Source organism: Spea bombifrons, chromosome 3 (genome assembly GCF_027358695.1).
Source record: "Spea bombifrons isolate aSpeBom1 chromosome 3, aSpeBom1.2.pri, whole genome shotgun sequence".
Lineage (NCBI taxonomy): Eukaryota > Metazoa > Chordata > Amphibia > Anura > Pelobatidae > Spea > Spea bombifrons.
This window is the reverse complement of record NC_071089.1, coordinates 66,304,627-66,328,183: the sequence shown is the minus strand read 5'-3', so window position 1 is coordinate 66,328,183 and position 23,557 is coordinate 66,304,627.

The window sequence follows — 23,557 nt, the reverse complement described above, 5'->3', positions numbered from 1 at the left end:
TAGATGTCTACGCGATTCGCGTAGACAACTTACGCTGCAGCCGGAAGGAGGTGTGGCTAGCAGCGGGGGTTATCTGCGTCCATCGCACAGACCTTCCCCGAACCGGTGCGGGGAACTCTGATCTCTGACAGCCGGGGAAGGTCTGCGCGATGGATGCTTACAACCCCTGTACAAGGCATTCAGCAACACCGATATTTGCATCAGGGACCATGTCTGGCCCCTCCCCGCGGCGTCAACATCCGCCATACACTGTATGGAGGCGGACGCCCGTTTTAAAAGAGTTTTAAACTTCAATGGTGTTGCTGAAATGCCTTGAACATGAGGCATTCAGTGACACTGACCACTCACACATGTGAGCGGGAGCGGGATTAAAAAAGCAGTCCCGTGCAGGGCTCTAGACCAGATGTAAAAGTTACAAGTTAAAAAATATGCACTTCCTAAATGTGGCTTTTTACCCCCCAAACAACCCGACAAACCCATGCATGGGTATCACTGTACTCAGGAGATGTTGCTGAACACGTATTGGGGTGTTGTTTGATGGTGATGCATACCTGGAGCTATACATTTACACCTGAAATACAATTTGTGTGAAAAAAAAAACACAAAAACAATACTACCACAAACTTTGGCAAAGACTGGTGGTAGAATCTCATGCATTGAAAGGGTTAATATAGCAGCATTTGAAATCCCTTGCGATGTCTAGTTTTCAAAAATATATGGTTTGATGGGGTAAATTGCATTGGCCGGCTTCAAAGATACCCGAAATAGCACATGGGGCAGAATGACCAGCTTTGCAAAAAAAAAAAAAGGTTTTGAAATAGCAAAACGCTACTTGTACTTAACTTGCAGAAAAAAAGCAAAAAAAACCATAAAAACATTGGGTATTTCTAAACAAACCACTGCTGCTGGCCGGCACTTTCACTGGAGCTTCTATGACTGAACACCGGAAGGTCATGTGCACAGACGCCCACTGGCAGCCAGAGAGGAGGGACCCCTGCAGCGCTGCGGGGGATCCACCTCTCTGGCAGCCAGCGAACGTTGCGCAATGTGTGTTTCCATGTACGCCATGCCCCCTTCTTCTCCCACCTGTGGAGGCGACGGAACGTTATACATAGGCCCATTAAAATGATCTGTCAAAATTCCAAGTTTGAAAACTGAAATGTGCATTTTCCAGTTTTGACTCCACAATGTCTGAGAAACACAGTGCACTTTGTACACTCGCCTCTGAGCAGCTCTGAGAACAATATTCTTTCATATATGCTCCATATTTGTAAAAAATGCTCTTACTGAAAGTATTTACTAATGAAGTAGAGATAGTTCCTAATTCAAATAATAAGATGTTGAAACAAAAGGTTCTTCCTCTGATACAATAAAACACAGAATGAATATGATATCAAACCTTGGTCATTTTTAAGTGTTAAAGAAAAACTGAAAAAAGAAACTATTCAACAAAACAAAATTGTGGTACTTAGAAAGGGACCTAAGGAAATGAAACTGGTTGAAATATTTAGGTATTTTACTTTAATCTCTTAGGAAAATTTTTACCATGTTTTTTTAAGTAATGCATACAATGCTATGTAGTTTAAATAACTATACATTTTCAGTTCTTTGTACATTGTTTCAAATAAATCCATGGTTGGTTACCTTTCTTCCTTTAGAAAATGAGATTTCTCTAATGACTTTTCTTCATTTTGCTTTAATGACAGCTCATTTTATCTCCTGCTTTTAAAATAATTGAGGGTGGTTTCCCTCAAAGCTTTCCCCCCAGTAAATATGATACAGCAATTTTATAAATATGCTGAATTCAATTTAGTCAGTTAGATGAAAATGTACAGTACAGTATATGCAACATTAGAGTCGGAAAATCAGAATAGTGACATGTAACCTGAACTTAACTGGGATAATATCCTCAATAATATTTAAATCTATTCAGGATGTCATCGCGAAGTTCAAAAACTTGATTTACTTGTAGAACTAAACTATATCTGTTACAGCTGTAACATAGTCTTTACACATACGTGTCCATAAACACACACATATACACATACACATTGCCTTTACACACACCCGTCCATTAACATGCATATACGCATACACTGCCCTTACACACGACTGCCTTTACACACATATACACACACACCAGCTTACAAACATACAAATACCTGCACTGCCCGTACACACACACTGCCCACACACACACAAACACACTGCCTTTACACGCACCTATATACACATACACACACCTGTCCATAAACACACATACACACTGCCTTTACACACACCTGCCCATTAACACGCATATACGCATACACTGCCCTTAAACATGACTGCTCATCGACACGCATACACGCATACACTGCCCTCACACACGACTGCCCCTACACAGAACTGACCATGAATACGCATATACACATACATTGCCTTTACATACAACTGCCTTTACACACATATACAAACACACCAGTTTACAAACATACAAATTCCTAAACTGCCCTCACACACACACACACACACACTGCCCATACACACACCAGCTTACAACCACACACATACATACACATACGCTGCCCTTACACAAGTCTGTCCATACACACGTGTATACACATACACTGCCCTGCCTCACACTCCCCTGCCTTTACACACACACACACACACATATATACATACACACCAGTTTATAAATACACAAATACCTATACTGCCCATAAACACACACTGCCCATACACACACACACGCTGCTCATTCACACACACACACACACTGCCCATACACACACACAGTGCCCATACAGACACACACTGCCCATACACACACACACTGCCCATACACACACACACACACTGCCCATACACACACATCACCTTACACACATATATATGCAGCCATTACACACACACCAGCTTACAAACACACACACATATACACAGACCTTATACCTCTTTCTCCCCATCTCTTACTTTTCTCATCTTCCATCATCTTCTATCTTCCATCATCTTCTATCTTCCATCCTGATGTGGGAGTGAGAGGTCTGTCACTCCAGGCCACTGATTTACTGCCCCCTCATCACTAATTCTCTATGTGCTAGCTATTGATGCAGAGAGCCGGTGCTCTGCATCATTTGCTGGTGCGTCGTGATTAGGGAGAAAGGAAGCCAAGGTCTGAATTGACAGCTCCCTAATGTTGGGCTGGTTAGAGGGGGATTGTGCTCTCTCGAACCAGCCCTGCTCATCGGACACCTCCTCCACAGACCACCGCTGATGGTGCCTGGGTGCCCATTGGGGCGCACGATGAGCAGGGCTGGTTGGGGAAAGCACAATCGGGCAGCTGCCTCAGCAGTCCCCTAAAGACCGGCCTTTCCACTCGCCCCCTCCCATATAGATACAATACTATTTTTTTAGAAGGGTTTGTGGCGAATCACACTGCTGGCAGCAATCTGATTTGCCACAGGGCGCTGTTGAGCTGGGGAGGCTGCAGCTGCTGATCGGGCGCCCCCTCGTAGCTGCGCCCGAGGTGAGTGCCTAACTCGCCTAACCCTTCCTACGGCCCTGTCATAAAGTAATTGCCATTAATCAATTACTGTAGCCTCCATCAAATCATCCATTCTTGGAGGACAAAGGCAAGCAAGAGTCTTTAAATTTGACAGGAAATGTCATAATCAATGAGCGTTTATAAATTCTAATTGGCATACAATCCACATAAAACGCTAAGAGATATATGGTAATATTTTACAGTTAGTGATATGTGATGGGAATTCCTTTTGCCCAACACTATCTCCAAGGGGTAAACTTGACTTTAGCCCCTCCCATCCAAAGGAGCATTATTGTAATTGTTATCAATACAAAATTATTACATTTAAAGCTTATTTGTGCCAGCATCTTTCCTTTTATATTCCTGATTTGTCCTGGTATGATTTACGTTTCTATCCATCACGTTCTGCTTTGCAACATGGAGAAATTCATGAGTAAACCACAAAGAAAGCATTCTCAGTGAAAAACCACGACCACTGCAGTACCATCTGTGCCATAATCTTGGGGCAGACCAACTACTCAACAGAGAGGTGAATCTGACCAAGTCCTTACCTCTCTCATTTGCCCTGTTTTCGACTCCAGACTCCTGGAAATTAAAGCAACCATCCATTCAGCCGCAACAAATTCTACCAGGATAACTGAATTGGAGCAACATCAGGGAGACCTTTAGGACAGGTGCAGAAGGACCTTGCGGGACAGGTCTCAACTGTTCATACACTGCTTGAAAAAGTGGATGATTTAGAATATAGTAGCAGGACGAACAATTTGAAGCTTTGATACTTCCCAGAAAGCATTAAGCCTCAACATCTACTTAAAACCAATGGCTCCCAACTGCTTTGGGACTAAAGTTTTCCACTGGCCACCCACTACAGATCAAAAGATGGACCGGGATGCTTCTAAATTTTCAGGATCAAAACAGGATTCTTTTAGCCTATAGATCCAACTTTGAGCTATGATAAAAAAGTCAAGACAGTATGTCACAGTACATGTTGGCATTCATGGTTCCCTCAATAAACTGCAGCTCCCCAGTGCAGGCAGCACTCATGCAGGCCCAGACCATGACACTCCCACCATCATGGTTGACTGTAGGCAAGACACACTTGTCTTTGTACTTCTCACCTGGTTGCCGCCACACACACTTGACACCATCTGAAGCCAATAAGTTTATATTGGTCTCATCGGACCACAGGACATGGTTCCAATAATCCATGTCCTTAGTCTGCTTGTATTCAGTAAACTGTTTGAGGCTTTCTTGTGCATCATCTTTCTTATGGGACGACAGCCATGGAGACCAATTTGATGCAGTGTGCAGCTAATGTTCTGAGCACTAACACGCTGACCCGCCCCCTTCAACCTCTGCAGCAATGCTGGCAGCACTCATACGTCTATTTCCCAAAGACAACCTCTGGATATGACGCTTAGCACGTGCACTCAACTTCTTTGGTCAACCATAGCGAGACCGGTTCTGAGTGGAACCTGTCCTGTGAAACCGCTGTATGGTCTTGCTGAACGTGCTGCAGCTCAGTTTCAGGGTCTTGGCAATCTTCTTAAAACCTAGGCCATCTTTATGTAGAGCAACAATTCTTTTTTTCAGATCCTCAGAGAGCTCTTTTCCATGAGGTGCCATATTGAACTTCCAGTGACCAGTATGAGAGAGTGTGAGAGCGATAACACCAATTTTAACACACCTGCTCCCCATTCACACCTGAGACCTTGTCGCATTAACAAGTCACATGACACTGGGGAGGGAAAATTACTACTTGCCAAGGTTTAGACATTAATGGCTGTGTGTTGGGCTATTTTGAGGGGACAGCAAATTTACACTGTTATACAGGCTGTACACTCAGTACTTTACATTGTAGCAGAATGTCATTTCTTCAGTGTTGTCACATGAAAAAATATAATAAAATATTTACAAAAATGTGAGGGGTGTACTCACTTTTGTGAGATACTTTATATATAGACTGAGCTTGACAGTGGTATACCACAACTTTCATCACCACAACCAAAACAGTATAATTCCTATCATTATATAGTGATCCCTTTCAATTATAACAAGATAGACACAGACGGTGGTACAACATATCTCCCATCACAAGATATTGTGCCAGAAGTCGATGGTGATACATCCTAACTCCCCTCATTATATACTCAGCCAGATACTGACGTTGGTACAGCATAACTCCCACATAAAGCATAACACTTTTTCATTATATGTGCTGGGCCATTGGTGCAAGCTTTCTTAGTTTTTATACCAAGTAGCTGTAAGTAAAACATATGTCCAATAATTATACATAGCCACAGCTATAGAAACATCTCCAGCCATCTGCAACAGCCACTTATGCAGCATCCACCTCTTTAACTATACCATCCGTAACAGAGTAATACACCATGCCACATAATGTCTTCTTCTTCTACTCTTCCAATTAGCCTTGAAAGGAAATACAGTACATCCACATTCAATGAGTGAGTCAAGGTAGGAGCATTAGTACCTCCATAGTATGAATTGTAACCTGGTAGCTCTGGAATAAATGATACACAACTGAAAGAGCTGAAAATTAATTAGATATTGACATGTCAGAATTGGTACTGGTGGTACAGCCTGCTTTGTAATGTTGCTCATCTGCAAGGTCAGGATTCCCAATGTCAATGAAGCTTTGCTGTTGTTCCCTTCTGTGTTGCCTTGGCAGCTTTATTAGAACCATTGTGGTAATCTTGTTGTGATGTGCAGGTAAAGATGGCAGGTATTTTGTTGTGATTGGTGGATAATTGTGCTCATGGATATGATGTTATAAGATACAGGAAACAATGCGTGTGCATGTTGTTAAATAGGGGGTGATATGTATGTGAGAACAGGCCGTGGGGCATTTGACAGTGTTGATTAGACTTGTAAATAGGGTGTGAGTACAATGTTTAAGTAGTGCAGGACTAGTGATGTGGTTAATATAATGTGTCAATATTAAAAGTGTTAAACATCCTTGGTAAGGTTTATTTTTGCTTAACTGTGCATGTGCAGTTTGTTTAATTGGTTCTTGTATGGGGTCTACATGTAATTTCATCAGGTTTAGTAGAGGTGAGATAAAATGGTCTGAAATTTATGGACAAAAATCCCTTTTTACTTTAAGAACAGGGTTCTTATGTTGCAGAATGTTGAGTCGTTCTACGAGATTTAGACAGGTTGTTAAATTGCTAACTGTGTTTTTGTTACACTGTTAAGGCCAATTAGAGTTTAGTCAGGTCATTGAATCAAGACCAATATGCCGATAAATGAGCATTATACTCACTCCCTCAAATAACTTTTATTCAAACCTTCCTGTGGTTTGGTAAACCTATTAAACCATACATGTGGGTATCAGCCTTGCACCTGGGAGGTGAATAAACCATCACATATAGTAAATTGTTTTTTTCCTGCTAGTTACAGACTTAGCTTTAATTATTACTGCCCAAACAACTTACAAATGTGGGAAATTTAACAAGCACATGGGACTGCTGGCCCTAGCTGTGAATATATCATTTTAATAAATAACATAATTAGACATTTTTATTAGTATGGCAGGCAAGCATAAAAGCAATGCTAGATTATGCCTTCAAAAGTGATAAATTAAAGCTTAAAGGAATGCGTTAGTAAAGTTGAAATTCATCTTCTGCTATGTGGGCCATTTCAAATAATATGACATTGCATTTATTCGGTAGTTGTCACTTTTATTGCCTTTAGAGAACCAACATTTATTTCAGAAAATTACCAACAGTTTGTCAACCAGTGCAATTATTTTAAATATATAATAAATAATTTACCTTATAGAGATCTGTGGGAAATGTAGCAGATAATCCCCCAAATGTTGTATACATACTGTATACATTGAAGGCTGTTTTTAATGCATATTGCTTATTTTATCTTGGAAACACTTGTATGTGGTTACCAGGGCCGGCCTTTGGGGTGTGCGACCTGTGCGACCGCACAGGGCGCCACACTCCAGGGGGCGCCGCCGCGGGGTCCGACGCCGCCGCCGCCGCGGGGTCCGACGCCACCGTAGCGTACCGCGCCCGCCAGCAGCGTACCTAGCGGGGGGGGGGTGGGGGGGGCGGTCCGCACCGGGTGCCGCTCATCAGGGGGGCACCCGGCACCCCTCCAGAGACGGACAGTAATGTCCGCCGCTGGAGGAGCAGGCTCGCAAGGGAGCGGTATCGGAGGTCTTTAACAGACCTCCGGCTCCCTTGAGTGATTTTAAGCCGGTTCAAGGATCTCCCTTGAAACCGGCTTAAAATCACTCAAGGGAGCCGGAGGTCTGTTAAAGACCTCCGATACCGCTCCCTTGTGATCCGCGCGGCAACAGCTGCTGTGCGCCGGGGGTTTGTTGTCAGATCCCGGCGCACAACACTGAAGCCGCGCCCACCGCTGTCCGTGCCCTCTGACCCGGAAGAAGACAGAAGAACTGAAGAAGAGGAGCGAAGAGAAGGAAAAGGAGCTGTAAGGAGAAAAGAGGAAAGGTAGGAAAGCATTCAGTGAGAGTGGATTGGGGTATGTGTGTGGATTGGGGTATGTGTGGATTGGTATGTGTGTGGATTGGTATGTGTGTGGATTGGTATATATGTGTGGATTAGTGTATATGTGTGGATTGGTATATGTGTGGATTGGTATATGTGTGGATTGGTATGTGTGTGGATTGGTATGTGTATGGATTGGTATGTGTGTGGATTGGTATATATGTGTGGATTAGTATATATGTGTGGATTGGTATGTGTGTGGATTGGTATATGTGTGGATTGGTATATATGTGGATTGGTATATACGTGTGGATTGGTATACGTGTGGATTGGTATACGTGTGGATTGGTATATATGTGTGGATTGGTATACGTGTGGATGGTATACGTGTGGATTGGTATGCGTGTGGATTGGTATGCGTGTGGATTGGTATGTGTGGAGTGGTATACGTGTGGATTGGTATATGTGTGGATTGGTATACGTGTGGATTAGTATATGTGTGGATTGGTAAGTGTGTGAGAGTGATGGGTGTTATGCTGTACCATTTCCAATGTCTTTTTCATGATCTAATTATGCTCTAAAAGTACATCATAACTCCCATCACTCTATACTGTTCCATACAGTGGCAGAGCTGGGAGGCAGAGGCCTTGCACCCCCACCACAGGACTCCTGAAAGGTAAGTGAACTTCAAAGAGGGAAAGGGTAGATAGTTAGGAGGGGGTAGATAGGGAGAAGGGAGTGAGACAGGGTAAAGGGGGTAGATAGGGAGAAGGGAGTGAGAAGGGGTAGATAGGGCAGAAGAGAGTGAGAAGGGGTAGATAGGGCAATCATACTCCTATCATGCCAAGTCTGCGAGTACATCCTGGAATCTGGGTATGCCTGGGCATGATAGGAATGTGATTGCTGTTAATCATATATATAAAATATCCTATTTTGGTGTGTTACTTACTTTAAATAAAAGTGTTAGATTTCTTTATGGTGTGGGGAGGTCATATTCGGTTTTGGCCAGGTAAATGCACTTTCGGTTTCAGTCCAGAATTTGTTTCGGTGCATCCCTACTACTAAGCCAGACAATGAAGTGGTAGGCCTACACCACATCAATGTTTGGCGTAGTATATAGTGATTGGGGTTTTGTTACAAGTTTTGTTACAAGTTTTTATTCCTTTCTTTTTTGGGATGGGGGGGGCGCCAGAGGAGTAGTCTGCACAGGGCGCCAGAACACCTAAGGCCGGCTCTGGTGGTTACCACTGGCATAACAGAGGCCCCTGCAGCCCTAGTAGTGGAGATCCCCCTAACACCAGACTGAGCATACCACCATGAGCTATAAACAGGGCCGGCCCTACCATGGCCCTACCATGGAGCAGAGTGACGCCATTTCCGGCGCTCAGCAGTAAAGCAGTGTGCACCGTGGCAGAGTAGGGAGTCTCGCTGCAGGACTGCTGAAAGATAAGTGCAAAGGGGGGGATAGGGTACATAATAGGGAGGGAGGGAGAGGAAGGGTAGACAATAACCCCTGGCGTTGGCGGGGGTGGGGGGTCGGCATTTTAAACTTCGCCCCAGGCGGCATTATGTCTTGGGCCGGCCCTGGCTATAAAGCAATGCAAACATGCAAGACTTAAACCAGCCTGTACTCTGTAGTCCGGTTGGTGTAGACTAGTGTTTAAGAATTAAGTGGAGGGATCTTCCATTACCTTTACCTCACCATAACTTTTGTTATGTGTGATTTTCCTACTGCTCCAAGCCTCAAACAATTAGTCAGTATCACAACTTCATGCTGATGAGTGCAATGAAGGAAGAAAAAGCTTTCCATGAGCAGTGATCTGGCTTCTTGAATTCAGACCCAGTCTTTGTTTAAAGTCTGTCTAGTACAGTTGGCATTTACTCCAAGGCGTCCATGTATAAAGTGGATTTAGAGGCAAAAGGTGATCCTTGGGGCAAGAAAACCTTACAGTTGTGGCAGCACTACGAGATTTCTGAGGAAAAACAAGTCTTCTGGTTTGTCTGGTTGGTGTAGACTAGTGTTCAAACATGCCTCTGCTACATCATCAAAATAGAAAAAGGCTCCAGGCACTCAAGGGTTCCATCAGACAGATTTATTTGAAGGAAACGGACAACAACGTTTCGACCTCACAATGAGGTCGAAACGTTGTTGATAAAGACCTCATTGTGAGGTCGAAACGTTGTTGTCCGTTTCCTTCAAATAAATCTGTCTGATGGAACCCTTGAGTGCCTGGAGCCTTTTTCTATTTTGATTTACTGGGGAGTTGGCCCTTCCCGGCACAGCTAAGCACCTGAGTTCCTGTGGGGAGTGAGTGCAGATTCCTGATTCTGGTGATCTGCTACATCATCAGTGATCAGTCACTGTCAAAGTATGTTGTGGGACATAACAATATTAACAAGGCAGATACAAGTCACGTTGGACAAGATAGGTTTTGGAAACGGTGGGGCATAGGTAGTTACTGTGTGAGTACACATCATGTTACAATGGTTGTTATAATATATATATATATATATATATATATATATATTTTTTTTTTCATTTATAGAAGTTGGCTTAATTTGGATCTTAGCATAATATTTTGTTTTGTTTTAAGGATGTGCTCCTATAATAGCCAAAATATTTTCTTAATTAAGAAAAGCAACATTTTATGTTTGCTCCTCCATGATTAATGAGTCGTATCTATCCTTGTGTACATGTACGCATCTATTGCCTTTGCTGTATTCCTTATTTTCCAAGTGCTTGTATGCTGTATACATTTGGGAACTACAAGTTTATGTCTCCATCTTTTTATTGAAGAATACCATCAATGGGGAGCCCAGGTTCGGCAACTGTGGCACTAGATCATATTTAATTTAAGCTATTTATGATTCACAATTTTTAAGCACGTTTGTCTACACTCTCTTCTTAGCAAGTGACAATTGCATAGCATATAAATACAGATGACTTTGTGTCTCTTCTGGAACTGTCAATCACTACATACAATTAATACTTTGTGTAAAATGCCATGTCCAGAGGCAGAATGTGATTACTGCTATATGTTCTCAACTGCACATATAGTAATATGCTTCAAATCTAACCATTTTATAGGCTTCCATTTTTTACATTTCAATCTCTCTCCAGTCTGTCAATTCTAGTCTTGTCATACCCTTGAATATATGTATTGTAAGAAGGGCTTCATAAATTATTGGTGCTATTTAAATAAAAAATATTATAAGTTATAATAATTAATAATAATAATAATAGTCAGAGAGGCACATTTTTTGTTCTTATAGCACTTATTCTGTTTTTAAAAATATTAGTTTATATTTTCAATGATGCTCTTACGTTAGTATCGCTATGTAACCAAAGTAAACATCATTTGCACTAAATCTACTTTTTTTTTTAAACATATTGTTGTCTTTTTGGAACAGTTACATATAACAACATATGTTCAACATATGTTCTTTCCTATTTGTCATGTAAAAGATTCAAAATTTAAAATATTTAACCAATGTGTTTATTTTTAAAATAAATGTAATTTAAGCAAGAATAATTGCATGAAAGTTGCCAGTGGTAAACTTGCAGGATTAGGACAAATTCATGAAATTCAACTTACATTTGCAAAAAAAAAAACACATAATTTGGTACACAAGTACCAATATCATTTTAGAATTTTTTTTTGTTTTGTTTTTGACACATTATTTTTTGAATGGCGAATTCCATTTCTGGCCCTTTTGGGTGAGGTACACAGAACTTCTTTCTTTCCTCATCTTTGCTGTTTTGGTTAAGATTTTTAAACATATTACCAATAAGTTTAATTTTAGAAATTTCAGTGGGTTTTTTACAAAATAGAATAAGCCCTGAAAGGATGAAATTCCAGGAAGGGTACCATGACTGCGGAAGGATGCGGCACACCAGGATGGGGTCAAGTCTAGGTCAGTAGGTGGTAGCATTGCAATTGATAGGATTAGGTCAGTCTCCCTCTCTACCCAAAATGATAAATTCACTCTCTCAAGCTCTCTCAGTTATTCCATCTCACACTCTCTCACAACCTCAGTCACACTCTCTCACTACCTTCTCTGTCATGCCTCAGTGTATCTTTTCCTGCAGTTCTTCTTCTTCTCTTGCCTCTTCTTCTGTCTACTTTGTCTGCTTCTCCCTGTGTCTTCTTTCTTTGACCTCATCTCTGTGAACCTGGCCTCCTGGTGCACTCTCTATAAAAGGAGAGACCAGAAGTGTATTTAGTTTAGCTAAACGTTGTTCCCCTTTAAATGTTGGCGGTGTTTTGTTAGTGATATTCACTAAGGATAAACTTTCTGGCTACTCAGTTTCAGTTTTCTTTAAAGTTGTTCCCCTTTAAATGTAGGTGGTGTTTGGCCGTGAGTTTTGTGATATTTTGTCATCCTTTGGCCCTGCTTCCAGACTGCCCCCATTATATATTGAGTTCCAAGCAAAACTTCCAAACCACTTATCATGTACTAATCATTATAAATAAAGTTTTTGAATGTCAATAGAGCAAAAACATATTTTGTATGAAAGTGAATTCAAAGCACATCAAAAGACTAGGATACACTTCCTGGCTACTCAGTTTCATTAAAATGTAACCTCCACAAGAACATTTTCCCCACACTGTTGCATCCACAGTAACCTGGTGAGAATAAGATACCAAATTTCCATTATATTAACATTCTAATTGTCATATAGTATGTCAGCTGGAAAATAAAATAATTGAAATAATTGCCATATCTATTTACATAAATATTTACTTGGAAGAATAACATATCTAGCATTTTTTTTTATATTATCATTACTGTTTGTACTTTACATCTACTGCAGGACAATGTACTTTATTGGACCAAGTAAGCTTCTGCTACAGCAAGAGTTAGTTATATCCTTAGGGTTCACTTACATAAGGGAGAATTTCCTCTCTTCACTATTTATTATGAATGGCCAACACTGACAAGTTTTTTCCAGCAAGACGGGCTGAGGTGGCCCTGCATAATGTATAGTTGAATGGGTGAAGATATTATATATCATGAAGGGCCATCCAATCTCATTCCTACAGTAGTATGATTAGCCCTTCATAACAGTGAAGAGGACAAGTCTATTCAGTAAACTGTGCTTGCGAGTTGCTAAAGATGAGTTTGTAGCAGCAGACAAAAGACCATCTTACAAAAGCCAACTAGTATTAGCACTCATAGTACGAGGACATTCAGAGTAGTATACCACCAAGTTTTTTTTTAAATTCCCCCCCATCACCCCGTGCACAGGATGGGGGAACCTCTATTTCTTTTTATATATTTTTAAAAATTATTTATTATAGTAGGTGTTATTTTGCTAGTTTCAGATGAAGACATGCAAATTCACATTGAATGTTTGACATAATATTTGTGTAGAAAAAAGGTTAGTTACATGAGACCTTGTCACTGCTTGTTGGCTATTCTATACCTTCAAGTAATAACAGCTTTTAAGCTTTGCATCACTCGTTCTGGCTTACATGCTCAAAAACCACAGTCTCCTAAACACTTCTAAAGTCTCCAATGCAGCTTGAGGCATGGAAACCAATCAAAAGAACATGCCATCCTTAATTCAGAATTGTTGCATTACTTATCCATCACTTCTATTTCAATATTGATTAAGAAATGAAAACATGGAAATTAGGTATCTATCGTTTCTTTTGACATGAATTGGAGGTGATATCTTGGTTAAATGAAATTTAATAAATATATATATTACATAAAGTTATCGTACTGGCTGCCTGGGCATGATATGAGTGTGATTGATGTTAGCTGCTAGCAATTGTTAGCAATCGCACTCCTATCATGCTCAGGCAGCCAGTACATGCACATCACTTTCAGCCTCCCTGTGCCCCCTATACACGGATCACTGCTAACACACACACACACATTCATTTACTCTCCTACCTTACCTGCAGATCTTCTGCTGCAGCTCACAGACTTCTGTGGGGGCCTCTGTTTCCCCTCTGCGTTGCTCGAGCAGGAACAGGAACTGAGCGGAGTCATGTGATGCAATGTGCATTCACGTGAATCCACTGGGTTCCTGTGTCGCCGCGACAGATCAAGAGACGCTGCTGAGCAAAACAGGTAAGCAGCAGGTCCCTTTTCCGGTCCCCTTTTTAGTAAAAATTTTTTTTTACAAAAATCTACCACCACTGTATAAAACGATTTTTAGACCAAAGGTGCGTCTTATACATGGGGAAATACGGTATATAGCAATTGAATTTGTCTTTTGATTTGACTTTATCTCAATGTAAAATTCTGATCTGACACATTTGAACGACTCCAACATTTACAATTTTGCATTCCAATCTGCAGTGAGGGCAATGTGTCAGAGGCAGAACCATTAAATCCTCTTAGTACCAACACTGCAATGTTGGCATCTGGCATCGGTCAGTATCTGGTCTCAGGTCATTAGTCCAATAATTTTAATTGGCATTGGAGATTTAAATGCCCAAACTAGCTAAAGACTTTCTTTGAACATTAATCTACTTTAAAGTAAGTATATATAGATCATTCCAGCTTTTAAAGCTTTTCTGCATTAAAATAAATTTTAAAAAAAACAACATCCTGAACTCTGGTGATCTGTAGCCATATGGAGGACCAAGTGTAATGAGCTCTTTGCTTGACTCTCCCAGAAATGAAGCAGAAAGTAATCTTGCGTGTAGTCTGGCATCTCAACAGGAAGCTTATTAGTGTCTTTGCCGAGTCACATCATATAGAAATGTGAAAATAAGAGACAGGAAAGACCCGATAACTAGAATGCCATGTTTGTAATTATCAGACGTATCCTGGAGTGTATAACACAATACGGTCTATAAAATGCTCTATGGGGGGAGTGTGCAGAAGCTAACAAACTTGCCATGGTGTTGACCCTCTTTTGTGACACTCTTTAGACTTAATAATAACAGCTGGTCAGTGAATTGTTAGTCAGAAATTTAACAAGCACGAAACAGCAAGATGCACCTGCCAATAAATTTGAAAGGAAGAAAGATGCACACAAAATTCATTTTTTTTTGAAGTGGCAGTCAGAGGACTGTTAAATTGTTCTCTCAAGTGGTATTAACAGTTTCTGGGTGCAGTGAATTAGTGTAAAAACAGCTCTGTTTTATGTGAAGCCTATATAACATTCATTCTTTTTCTACACATTGAGAAAATGGCGTAAAACTAAACAAAGCACAACATAGGATTAGTGTAATTGGCAGTTATATGTAACATGCACATTTATTTTTTTGACCAGGGCACATATAAACCAGTGGAATTACACAAAATACATCTATGAGCATTACAACAGGTGCAGCGGGTGCACTGCAAGGAAGTGCTCACTTAGCAAGGGCACACTTAAGGTCTCGCCCCCCCTCCAAGGGCACAGGAGAGGGCGAGGTCTTGAGAGGGCCGGTAGACAATACAGGAGCTGATGGGGACAATACAGAGTTTATTGTAATGTGATCTGATGGAAGCAAGATGATGTGGAAGCTGATGTTGTTTATATAGTAAAAGGAGACATGATATAGAAGTTGGAGCATGTGACATGGTGAAAGGAAAGAAAATATGGAGACTGTTGTGGATTGGACCTACACATCCGTGGAGCAGCAGATCGGATTAGAGTGAGTGTGTATTAGGAAAAAGTGTGTGTGTTGGAATCTTAAGGTGTAAGTGTGAGCGAGTGTGTTTTAGCATTTGGTAAGTATATGGTGTTAGAGTGTGTTTGTATGTTAATGTATGGTGTTGGTGTGTGTGGATGTTAGTGTGAGTTTGCATGTTAGTATGTTTTAATCTTTGTGTAAGTGTGTGTATGCTACATGTTGGGGAGAGGTGGGCAACAAAGAAATCCTGCACCCTGGTGCCAGATAACCCTAGGCTCAGCCCTATGTCTCACTAAAGGTGAAAAACCTGCATGATTTTTCGCATGGTTGCATGCCACAGTGAAGCCAGGTTCCTGATTACTTTTTAGTAGGGGGTGTTAGATGACCACATCATCTTTAATAGATAAAGAAGGAGGTTCATATGAAGAAGACGAAAAAGATTGGGGACCCTGTGTTACTTTGTGACCTTACAATAGCACAGTACCAGCACCCTTTCTTCACAAGACAATGTAAGACACAATGCCTAAGGGTTTTAGATTATATTAAATTAATATAGTGATTTGCACAGTGCTTGTGTTGTTGATTCATACATATATCCTAATTGTGAGTGTTATGTAATGAGTTTAAACTTCACTCAGTGGAAGGGGTTCATAATAAACAAATCTGAACATAATAAAAAACAAAATCCCGGCGCAGTGGTAGAAAAATGTTTTATCACTTCCTCTGTGGTCCAGTGAAGCTCCACCAGGGTATTGAATAAGCATATGGTTCTCTAGGCATTATATCCATGTTAATAGGGCATTATTTGTTCCTGAATGACAAGGTCATGAGTTGAGAGTAATAAGTGAACCATAGGAAGCAGAATTATGGCATTGATTTCACGCTGGAGAAAAACATCTTGCAGGTGGAATTTTTCTGTATTAAAGGAGCAGGAAAACAGATATAACAAAGCAGAGAGGTATATTTGTTGCATGTGGAAAATGTGCTCAACAGTGAATTTTAGAAGATTCTGGGGTCCCATATAGCCGTATTGTTCCCCTGAATAAAACACTAACAATGGTGTATTGCAAAGAATGGTACAGAACAGAATGACACACACTGGTGCTCATCATTCAGCGTTATTGTCAGCTATGTATGTATGACCTTCAATAAACACTAAAAAGCCTTCAGTGATAATCTCTTAGAACCAACCTCTGTTTTCTAGAAGATTATTATTTGATGAAATGTGAACATGTGATCTCATAAATAAAACCTATTACGCTCCTTGCATGTTCCAAAACCCAGGAATTTAATTAACCTCTTTCTCACCAACCATGTCAGATTATACATCTTTTTTGTATGATTCTTTTATCATTTTTTTTATATACAATATTATTTATTGTCCATTTTAATGTTATTGTTAATTGTTATATCCTGTCTACTCTTTGTACAGTGGTGCTATATAAAACAATAAATAATAATGATAAATCTAAGGTACATTTTTCTTGATATAGTTTTATACTTGACAGAGCATTGTCTCACCCATTGTGTCACCCTTTTAAAATATACTAAAATTTCTAGCATCATATTGTAAAAACCCCAGAAACAAATATATTTTGTTAGTGTTACATGTTCATAAACAACATATGTTCCAATCTTTAACTAACACCTCAAGAAACCTTATTTGATGTTCTTATTTTTGCAATTTTTGAAAAATATTGTAAGCTTTGTATGACATATTCTAGCCTAAAGAAATTAAATCCATTTTATTACAGACATTTTTACTGTAACACATTGTACTTTATTTTTTAGACTGCCTCAGTGCCCTCGGCAATGTGCCTCAGTATGTCAACCTATGTCAGTGATATAACAATTTCTTTGGAAGCCTTGTAGCGAGCTACCTAGAATGTTATGACATAATATGAATTCCACAGACAACAGCCTGTTTTAAAAGAAATCATTAATGTAAATGGTTTTTTTCACCTACAAAAACCAAAAAGTTTTTTTTATCACTTTTAGTAGAAAAAATCCTGCATTCATTTATCACTGTATCTAGGTTTTGCAATATAAAGGGTCCCAGTTTATCGGTAACCAGTTTCGGTATATACTATATTTGCTTGATTATAAAACGACCCTTATTATAAGACGACCCCCCCCCCCCCAAATTTGAATGTTAATTTAGGGAAAAAAGAAGGCCTGAATATAAGACTACCCTATAGTAGGGGGAAGAAGATTGTCATGTGATGATGTGAAAGCAGCGGTGTATCAGTGGCTACACATTCAAAGAAAAGTGATGTAATTTTTTTATGCCATTTGTTTTGAAATAAATAATGTGGAAACTTTTTGAACACCTCTCCTGTGTACACTCACTGGCCACTTTATTAGGTACTCCTTGCAAGTACTGGGTTGGACCCCTTTTTGCCATCAGAACTGCCTTCATTCTTCATGGGATACTTTCTAAAAGGTGCCGGAAACATTCCTCAGAGATTTTCGTCCATATGGACATGATGGCATCACGCAGTTGCCGCAGATTTGTCGGCTGCACATCCATGATGCAAATCTCCCGTTCCACCACATCCCAAAGGTGCTCTATTGGATTGAGATCTGGTGACTGTGGAGGCCATTGGAGTACAGTGCACTCATTGTGTGAATAAATATATATATATGTATATATATGTGTGAAGAAACAATATAACGTGAAAAATACAAACACTGGATTAAGAAAAATATATGTAATTTATTGATTAATTAAACAAATTAAATATAAGAAGATAATAAAAAGGCAAACAACATATAAGTTAAGTATATTAAAGTAGAAAAACACATAAGTATAAAAGGAGGAAAAAAACTTTTTTCTTTTTCATAAAACGGGATGGACATGGTCAACAACAATACTCAGGTAGGCCGTCACGTCTAAATGATGCTCAATTGGTACTAAGGGCCACAAAGTGTGCCAAGAAAATATCCCCACACCTTTACACCATCACCACCAGCCTGAACCATTGATACAAGGCAGGATAAATCCATGCTTTCATGTTGTTTACGCCAAAGTCTGACCCTGTCACCTGAATGTCGCAGCTGGAATCGAGACTCATCAGACCAGGCTACGTTCTTCCAGTCTTTCATTGTCCAATTTTGGTGAGCCTGTGCGAAATGTAGCCTCAGTTTCCTGTTCTTAGCTGACAGGAGTGGCAACCAGTGTGGTCTTCTGCGGCTGTAGCCCATCTGCTTCTCAAACCAGTCTGCCCATTTTCCTTTGACCTCTGACATCAACAAGGCATTTTTGCCGCTTACTGCATATTTTCTCTTTTTATGACCATTCTCTGTAAACCCTACAGATGGTAGTGCGTGAAAATACCAGTGGATTAACAGTTTCTGTAATACTCAGACCAGCCCGTCAAAGTCACAAGGTCCTTCGTGAGTCTTAGCATGAGCAACGATTATTGTTTTTAGTAAATAGACCTCTCTGTGTGACACAGACCCATATAGTCCCATCTTTAGATGTGTGCAGCCATACCATTTGGAGGTACTAATTATCTTTTGGGCTGGCCTTCTTGCACTGACTAAATTTGTTAACTGGTTGTTTTCCCCTCTATGTTTCAACCTCATTTTAGCTTAGAGTTTCACTATTTTGTTTCTTTTGCAGTATCTCCTGGAGAGACTCTGCCTTTGCATGTTTAGCAGAAACCATGTCCCCCCATGCTTCTTGTACATTGTGTTGTTTTTATGCTATTTATGGACTAGAACATGAGCTGAGTTGTTATAATTCCTTATTTTAGATGGTGACTTGAGGGTGAGACACAAGTGTTATGGTGATGCTAATCTATGCCATCATGTACTCAGCATGAATGTATAAGAATATAATTTGTATATAGTTAGGTGTATAATTAAACACAAAGGTGATTGCTAGCCTTCAATATGTATTGATTACTTGGTTAGCGATAAGCTGTGTAGGAATCACCCGTGTGGGTAAAGTTTCTACAAGTTGTGCAGACCGCTGGTTCAGAGCTCTCTTCAGTGTGTCTCTATGTTAAGACTTCTCCAAGATGTTTTTGGACAACCTACCTTAATAAAACTGTGTGCAAGTATGCCTAGAAGAACTGATGCTGTTTTGAAGGTGGTCAAAACAAATATTGATTTGATTTAGATTTTACTTCTATTCAATCACTTTAGTTTAATGATAAAAATAAAACATTAACATGTCTATGTTTAAAACATTCTTCCTTTATAGTATACAGTATATTATATACATAACAAATATTTAAATAGCAGGGGTAAGATGTCCACCCAACACATCTTTTGAGTGCCCTAGGGTAGATAGTTAAATCTCATCTACATACAGTAGTTATTCTTGTGCACTTTGGGCTTACTCTTTTTTTTCTGATTCTTTCATCATCTACTCTATAGCAAGAAGATATTTTTTAGTAAACTTGATAACTCGGGGGAACATGAATACATCCTCAGATCTCATGAGTTACTGAGCAGCAAGGAGAAAGGTTTATTTCGTTCATCTTAGAACATAAATTTATGATAAGAGTTTTGGATGAGTCACGCTCTTCTGGTTTTGAGGCAGAATAGAGAACAAAATTCAGCTTCTGCTTCAGTTTGCACAGCACTACCATTTTTCATGCGCCTGAAATAACGAGGCATTATTCAATCTCTCTCTTGGCACAGTTGGAAAAAAAAAAACTATAAAAATAAGTATAAATATAGTTAGTGGCAAAAAGAAGAAAGGGTAGATGTAAACTATTCACATGGTATTCCTCTACTGTGTGTATACCCAAACATTGTTTTCATCAAGCTGTCTGACCAATGTGCCCAAGGGTGGAATAATATTTGACATAAATTATTTATGTTGATTTACTGAATATAAGTAATACCTTCAAGAGCGCTTCACTGCATGGGATCAATTATGAAAAGCCACTGGTACTATGGGCAGCATAGAATTAAAAAAGGAGGAGGGTCATAGTTATTAGAAAACTTCAATGCACATATTTGCACTCATAGCCTCTTTGGATACTTTCATAAATAAATATTCAAGTGACAAATGTGAATGAACCTATAAACTTCATAAATTGTTGAGTCCCAGAGTATTTCTTTGGGGGCAGATTTACCTTAGGATTTAGTTGTATGAGGACTAAGGATTTTAATAGATGTAGGAATCGTATTTTTGTTTTTCAATAATAACATAAGTGTTGCTTGGTGAACTATAATATAATGTGTATGTATTGATCGAATCCTACTATTTTCATATTTTAATATGGGATTATGATTTAATCATTTTAAAATGATTTTAATGCTGTCTTTAATTATTTAGTGGGAAAGTAAAGTGACCCCAATATCCAAGCATCCTTCTGTATTATTTTTATGATATGGGAATAGTTTGGCTTGATTTAGCTCTGGTTTAATACTCTGTTTGATTCCCAGTGTTACATGCAATGGAGACGTAAAATTTCGAGAAATTCAGTAAATAATAAACTAAATTTGCGTTTTAAAACTTTATTTTTTGTTGCAAATGGAACAACAAGGTCTGTGTATGTTAAGAACAATTCAACTATACTTAAGAACAGCCCCCCCAATGCAACAAAATAAATAAAGAAACCATCAACACCAAAAAACAAAAGATCTCTAATCCTCCTGCATGAAATGGACTGGAAGAGCGATCATAATCGCCTGATCAGATTTGCACCTTAGCACCAAGGGCAAATAGAAAAGTTAAGTAACTTTTCCTTTAAAAAAATGTAAACTTGTTTTGTTGTGTTTAACCAAAAGTAGAAGCAATAGACACATACATACAATTTCTTTTTAACTACTGAAACTTTTGTGTTTCAGTTACCCATACTACTCCATTAGATTGTAAACTCATGAGCGGGGCCGTCATAAGCACTCCATTTGTGCTAGGAACTTTGTATAAAGTACCATTAGCATACCTGGGAACTCTCCGGTCTTGACACTCCTCGCTCACCGACATTAGCGGGACATCCCATCGATGTCAGCGGGACCTCCCACTGACATCAGGGGGACCTCCCACCGATGTCACGGGACTGCAGTCCTGGCCGCGTACCACAAGGGAAGGCTCCGGATAGCCGTAGGCCCAGAAGTTTCCAGGTATGACCATAATGCTCACAGGCAAGGTTTGGAACTTGTTATGTGTCTGTATGTATTAATGTGTATTTGTTATATTTGTGTTAACTGTCCTAATTAAATTGTACAGTGCTGTATAATTTGTTGGTGCTTACAAAATAAAAGGTAATAATAATAATATTAAGTCTAATTTTGCTGCTTTGATTTTCCAAACATTTGTGAGCTTATAATTATACACTTAAATAATTGTATCTTGTAACCAAACTCGTAACAGATGCTAAGTGACGCAAATGATTGTTGTTTAAATTTCAAATTCCAGATTGAACTGACATTATCAAGGTGACCATTCCTTTCTAAATTTATAGTAATAAGCATGGATAAAAATCCATTGAAGGGAGAGGGATACCTACTAGTGTCCAAGATATTTTTAATGTTCAGAGAAACCATGGTAACATGAACAAATGCCAGTTTTGGAAACTTGGGAAAATGAAAACAATTTTTAAACATTTCCCCTCATTAGTTGTGAATGAAAACAGAATTAATTAGATTACTGGTGGAAAAATGCAGTCAGACAGTAAGAAAACAGAAAACCTTGGCAGATGTTGAGTGTGGCAATGTTCAGTCACTAGGCAAGATATTAACGCCACATATGGCTCTGAGACATAATCATACATGCAGTGCTCCATAAAACATTTTTTAGATTTTTATAATATTATATGATATTGTTTATCAACCCTTCTGCAATGGATCCCCTAGGATGCTAAAGTCATTTCCACAGACTAATGGAGGACACTTCCACTTTGTGTTGTCTTTTGAATTAATTAATTGAATGCAAAATTGTCCTTCTGTAATTTTCTTTTCTATATAAAACACTTCTTGTCTTCTGAGCTGACATCTTAATTAATTATCATTTTCTGTAGAACCAAAATATTAAATCCCATTCTCTCTTGTGGGGAAAAAAAGGTTTTTAAATAAAATAGAAAATAAAACTTTGTTTTTATTGAGCTTAAACTGACTAAGATAATACTGTAGAAAATTAGCAACTGTTTTTTGCATACAGGTACCCTTGGTGATGACCTTATAAACAGATAATACATTATCAATGTCCTACATACTAATACAGAGTTGTAGAGTTGTGTCTTTGTCACATGAGCTGTGACATTGGTAATCCCAGCAACAACAAGATCAGGGTTTTGACTAATAAGGTCCTTGAGGACTTGTAAAGCTGCAGCCATCTATACTGGCATCCAATAAAGAACACTTCACAAAATAGTTAACCTCATTGTGACCAATGGCATACCAGGTACATCATGACAAAATGTCCCTTTAGGACCTTTGAGATACCTGGTACAAGAGAGAGCCTTTGATCACCGGTTTACCAGCAACTGCTATCCCTTCAGGGACAGGGCTGATAGCTTCTCCAGTCCCACACAAGTGTGGCGATCAGTCATGACCCTCCCCTGCTACCTAATCTCTCAATGAGTGATTTGCAGCATTTTAGGGGAGACTACTACAAAATGGGACTGGACTGAGGAACTCTTCCTTCCTTTTTGGCGACAAGGCCAAGTATTAAAGCCACAAAGGAAGGAAGAGTTTCCCCTGCCTAGTCCCATTTTGTTTTACTCTCCAACAATTTGTGTAGTGGAAAGTGGAAACTATGTGTGAGATAAATTTTGAAGGAACTGATGGTAATAGTTAAGAAGGCCTAAAGACTACCTTAACTGAGTTGGAATAGAAGCATGAATGAGCGCTTATACCTTATCCTTGAATGTATGTAATGTAAGCCATCTTTGTGTATAAGATGTGCACAGAGTTCTAACTTAGGTTCTACAAAAATCCATTTTTGGAGATTTACTTTTTAGTCTGCAGCCTGATAAACTTCCATGTACCATCTCTGC